This window comes from Eriocheir sinensis, unplaced genomic scaffold (genome assembly GCF_024679095.1).
Source record: "Eriocheir sinensis breed Jianghai 21 unplaced genomic scaffold, ASM2467909v1 Scaffold36, whole genome shotgun sequence".
Lineage (NCBI taxonomy): Eukaryota > Metazoa > Arthropoda > Malacostraca > Decapoda > Varunidae > Eriocheir > Eriocheir sinensis.
The window spans coordinates 459,057-465,481 of NW_026111676.1; positions in this window are offsets into that span (position 1 = coordinate 459,057).

The following is a 6,425-nucleotide window of genomic DNA, read 5'->3' on the forward strand; positions in this document are numbered from 1 at the left end:
ATGGCTGACTCCTTAAGGCACAAAACTCTAAACAAGACATATCTGTGCGGCCTGCAGTGCTTAAGGTGTTCCCCAGGCTGTATAACGCAGTCAGTCAGGCAATCAGTCCTCAGTTCACTCAGCGTCAGGGTACAGTGTACTCACAAAGTGTATACACTGTAACATGAGTCTCTGCGGACTGGACGCGATGGCCCAGCGTTTTATTCATTTCTCGGCTGCGTGTTGCACAACACACTAAACTAGCTACATCTTTGAGGTCTGCGGGGTTCAGGAGATATGAAAGTGGGAGCGGGCTATTTTGTATCTTATTGAGCTGCCTCCTTTGCTATGAAATAATCTTTATCAACACCCGCCGTCTGCAGCTCTGGGGCGTGGTGGGCTGCGCATGTGCAAGTTTTAGTGTTGGAACTTCTTGTCCGCCACACCGGTTGTAGTATTTTGAGTGACCTAAGAAGGATCATGTTCGGGGGCCAGTCGTGTACTCCGTCCTGTATTTATTGGGGTAATTGCATGATATAAAACTGTCACATGTCAATAGAATAACGATTTTTCAAGCAATGAACTGAGGGTTCCCTGCTTCCCTGGGTTTTCAAATGATTCTGTCCTCTTTCAGAACTTTATAATTTTTTACTAGACACTTTGCAGGAGCAGTGTCAGCTGGCTTTTTGTTACTTTTCTTCCCCCTGAGCTGCTTCCTTTCCTTATAAAAAACAGAAAAGCAAGTGGGTGCTTGCGGCCCTTACACTTAAGCCGCCCCTTCTGTTTTGGCTTTAGTTCACACTTTAATGATATGATCCTGCCATGCCATTTATCTGTAGCCTTGATCAGTATTATCGTGGTTTTATTTAAACAGCTGTTGGTGTATTGTAAGTAATATTAATAAAAACACATTGCCTTGCACGACCACCTAACAAGCGAGTGTGACAACCTGGCTTCAATGCTCCACAAGTGACGAGAGGAAGGAAACACCAAAACATGGCGACGTCACCGCTGCAGGAATGTTTCTGGTCATGTTTTGCTTCCTGAGATCAAGGAGGATATTAAGTGTTTAATATATTTGATTACCGATATATACAGCTTGGTTTTATCTAATTACACACACACACACACACACACACACACACACACACATACACACACACACACATACACGCACACGCACACGCACACACACACACACACACACACACATACACACATTTATGATTTGCCAACATTCCTTTAGAATAAATATTTTATTGTGTAAAACATCGAATTAAAAACTAAAAATAAAACATTTATCTACGAAGATATCTATAATTATAGTTCCAGCAGCTCGAGGAACAAAGACAACTCGTCCTGTTCCTTAAGGCTTACTCCCTACTTCTTCTTCTTATTATTATTATTCTCCTCCTCCTCCTCCTCCTGCGTGATTTGCTCCACGTCCTTAGGATGCTTGAGTGCCTCTTCCTGCCCCTTCACTGGATTCTGCAGCTTGAGGAACAAAAACAGTTCGTCTTGTTCCGTGTGGTCCATTTCCATCTCTTCTTCCTCCTCCTCCTCCTCCTCGTGTGTCACTGTCTCCTCCAGTTGAAGGAACTCTAGGAGTTCCTTTCGTTCCTCATCCTCCATTTCGTACTGTTGTTTCTCTCCGTATTTGTCCTTCACAAGCGTCACCTCCTACTCGTGACTGCCGTCAGCCAGGTGCTGGGACAGGCTCGTCATGCTTTTGCTGTATCGCCGGAACAACTTGAGGAAGGGGAGGGCCCCAGCGGGCAGCAGGCTCTTCACGACGCGCACAAAACTTGCAGTCTCGCAAAAGAACGCTGTGGAGTCTGATAGTTGTGACTGGTGCTCTCTCAGACCCCAGCCATCGGTTTGACGCGGCTTTTTCAAAACTTTTAAAAATTTGTCCTTTAACTTTAAGCCCCAGCTGCCTCCCAACTATCGTTCATTGTTGTTATCTTCTCTCACTGCCTTCACCTCTTGACTTAGGGGGAGGGGAGGGGAGGGAGTGAAGAGAGGCTTGCTCTTTATATTCATCCTACGGCATCAAATTCTTTATGTATAAGAACAGGATGTTGCGGACTTTTTTTGTTATATTCATGTGGCATTTGATCTCTGTATGTGTCCATTCTGGGTCTGCTGAGGAGTGTATATAAAGTTAAGAGTAGGCAGAAAGAAGAATCAGGGTAGACGCTGAATACCTTATAGTCTTGCATTTGCCAATGGTTCATCTAACGTGGTGACTGTAGGGTAGACCTGCGGAGAACGATCGATGAACTGTACAGTCTAAAAGTAGGTCTGAATATGAGAAAGAATAGAAGGAAGATAATGGTTTATTTCTTTATTTCGTTATTTCTCTTCCTTTTTTATCTTTATCCTTTTTCTCTTTCGCATTTTCTCTCTCATAAAAGATAAAAAAAAAAAAAAAAAGATTACCGCAACAGTAGGAAAAACAGGCTCAGCAGCACCAGATACAACAACAATGACAAAAAACAAAATAATGAATAGAAGGAAGGAAGCAGTGGCTGAGTGGTTAGTGAGGGCCCCGGATCCACCGCGTTCTGAACGACGCGGATTCGAATTCGCCGCTACCACCTGGGATTTTTCAGTCACCAATGAGTGACCTAAGACTACCCACATGCTGTCCTGAAGACCATCAATCAACCCGGAATCTAGGAGAACCGTCCAAGTGAGTCAAGAAGGAGCTCCGGGGGGGCAGCATGAGCCAAGAAATTATGGCGCCACAATAAACACTTCCCTGCACCAAGACGGACTCGGGCCGACCATCAGGGCCCTCAAGAATGCCTACCGGTGCTACAGGCTTCGACGTAAAAAAAAAAAAAAATTCCTCCCACGCTTGCTTTAGGCCAGATGAAGAAGAGGAGGCGTTACACTATGGGAGGGGAGCGAAGATAGGGAGAGAGAGGCGACGTAACATAAGTGCAAGGGCATATGTGTATACGGGGGTGACAGGAAGAGAATTTAGAGGTAAGGAAAAGACTAACAGTAGAAGGTGGGTTATTACTCTTGTAAGTCATCTAAAGGTACAGGTAGAGTCTGTGCTACATCTAAGGTAAAGTAAGGGGCCTATGCTATATCTGTGCCTGGCCGCGGTGCTCATCTCTATCGCATGGTCCCTTGGACTTGTGGTGAATAAGAACCCATTACCCTGGGACACGGGCCAAGTGTGACGTGCGTTGTAGTCAAGACAGGCACCGAACAAGGTAGAAATGTGAAATTAATAGGATTTGGACTTTTTCAATAGTTGTTCTCTGCACGCCAAAAACATTTATTTGATAAGGTAGAGCCTCGTCTAACTTTTTATAAGATAGTTTCCGGCATCTACCTCTCTCCTTATCTATGTATTCATTTATCTATAACTATCGATCTATCTATCTATCCATCTAAAAGACTTTATACATAACGGAAAAGTTTCAATGTAAAACGGATGATGACAACGATGATGATATTCATGATGATGTTCATGATGTCTATGATGATGACATGAACATACAAAGTAATTTGACACATAGGCCGTGCCGATATCCAGTCCGCGGCAGAAAGGTCATGTGTTCACCTCTCATACGTGTTCAAGGAGCACGAGTGAAATGGGATGGAAGGAGCAAGAGTCTTCCCATAAATTTGCCAATGAGAGAGAGAGAGAGAGAGAGAGAGAGAGAGAGAGAGAGAGAGAGAGAGAGAGAGAGAGAGAGAGAGAGAGAGAGAGAGAGAGAGAGAGAGAGAGAGAGAGAGAGAGAGAGAGAGAGACGAACGGACAGACAGACAGGCTCATACGTGCACGCTGACAGACAAGCAGAGACATGCAAGTTTGACAGACAGACAGAGACGCGCAAATATGCAAGCTACAGTCAAACCATTTCAAATAGTCCGTTTGGGCGTTCGATTCCGCGGGTTCTTTCCTCCCCTTTGCTCTGCCACACTGTCCCAACACCTATCCCTTCCTCTCATATGTTAGCTATAGGAAACGGAATGGAACGCCCAAACGGACTATTTGATATGGTTTGACAATAGTGAACAGACATAATATACAAACCCAAGCAGACAGACAGACGGACAAACAAGCTGGCAAGCAGAGAAACACACACAGACAGACACACGGACAAACATTCAGACACTAACGAAGAAATAGATAAATGACAGACAGACACAGACGGATAGATTGGTAAGCAGACCGACAGACTATAAAGGCAGATAAGGACGGACAGGCATGCAGGCAGACAGACAGGCAGATAAACAAACAAACAAAAATAAGACAGAGTTGTTTGTTTTCATCAACCGTGACGTGGTGTGCTTTAATACGAATTCGTGTTTGTTAACCAGCGGCGAGTTAATATTCCTCTCCGTTTTGGGCGGAGATAATATTGTGCAGGAAAAAAATATTATTAAATGCAGATATGAATGCGTTTAATTTTTCTACTGTCCAATAGGATACACACACACACACACACACACACACACACACACGGTAGAAAACCTTTATGGATACAAACTTAAAGCTTCTGTATGCTTCCAGGTCACAAGAAAAGCTGTATATGAACTAACAACGTTGCGTTAAAAAATATCACAACCCAAACAAATTCATCTACAGATCCTGCATGATGTTTCCGCGGACTGCCAGCGAGAAGGATTAAATTACGTTGAAGCGGAAAGAGAACAGGCCTAAATAATCATCATTCTCCGGAACAAAATGAAGAGGGGAATATACTGTGGCAGAAGGATTATGACTACAGCTTAACTTCTATACATACACTGCACGTCCGCCTCACCTTTCTCGTGTGTGTGTGTGTGTGTGTGTGTGTGTGTGTGTGTTATTAGGGCGGCGGGTCAAGGTGGTGCTTCTAAAATGTGGCTTCTTTTCATGTAAAGAGGTGGTGGAGGCGGTGGTGGTGAAGAATGAAATTAGGAAAAGTGGAAGCAGATGGCGAGGTTGAAAAGGAAATGGATGGAAGTCGTGAAGGTTGAGAAAAGAATGAGAAGAATAAATAGGACGAAAGGAGGAGGAGGAGGAGGAGGACGATGAGGAGGAGGAGGTCGGATAATAAAATCAATATAATGGAAAATAACTTCATTAGTCAACATATGCATGAGTCAACCAAGCAGTGATTAGCGGGTTTTTCCCCCCATTCTATTATCACCCTTGAGTTGTTTCCATGACTCTAAAAAAAATAAAAAAATAAAAACAAGTGGCTAAGGGGTCAGCGTGTTGACGCGGTGTACTGGAGGACTCGGGTTCACGTCCTGCCCGCCGTTACAAGCTCACAATTTCCAACCATCGCCGAGTGGCCAAAGACAAGTCACATGCTGTCCTGAAGAAAACCTATCAGACCGCATTCTGGCGAAACTCTCTAGAAAGGATCAAGTGGAGTTTCGTGGGGCAGAATGAGCTAATCAAGAATGGCGCCACTATAAACTACCAAAAGGCTCCATTAGGAAAGTCTATGATCGCTGCAGGCCAAAAGTAAAAGAAAAAAAGAAAAAAAATCCCGCTCCTACCTCGCCTATAGTGGTCCTCTTCATAGTGGAGGTTGTTGTGGACGCTGCGCTAGCGGTTAAATTAGTGGCTGGATTAACTCAACTTGTCTAAGAATGGACTACATAAGCATTGTTACCATCAACAGGAGCAAAGATCTGGAAGAAGTCATATGAAACAGCAGCAGCAGTAGCAACAGTTTTAGTTGTAATAGTAGAAGTGTCAGCGTGCGACCCCGGGGTTCAGGAGGACGCAGGTTCCCGTCCTGCCCGCCACTACAAAGAAGCTTGCAATTTTTCAGCCATCACCGAGTGACCTATGACTACCCACACGCTGCCCTGAAGACCACCCATCAACCCGGACTCTGGATTCTCGCTCAAAATGAAGATCAAAGATGAGCTCCGGGGGGGAGGGGCAGCATGAGCCCAGTAAGATGGCGCCACTATAAACACTTGCCTACGCTATAACGGTGCTGAAGCCGACTACTACGCTCCACCAAGAAAACCAACCGGCGCAGTAGACGAAACGTTAAAAAGAAAGTAACGCTCGTAGTAGTAAGGTGGTGGTAGTAGTAGTAGTAGTAGTAGTAGTAGTAGTAGTAGTACCTAGTTTAGTAAGAACAGTAGTAGTAGTATTAGTAGTTTAGTAGGAACAGCAGCAGCAGTATCATTATTATTATTATTATTATTATTATTAGTAGTAGTAGTAGTAGTAGTAGTAGTAGTAGTAGTAGTAGTAGTACCAGTAGAAGTAATAGTAAAAGGAGTAATAGGAGTAATAGTCGTAGTCATAAAGTAGTATGAAAAGATGTTGTAGTAGTATTGGCTCTTGTTGTGGTTGTGGTGGTGGTTATTATTGTTGTTAATGTTGTATTACCGATAGCAGCAATATCATAAATAACAAGAAGAATCATAATAACAATTACAATAAAAATTTTATTACAATATAA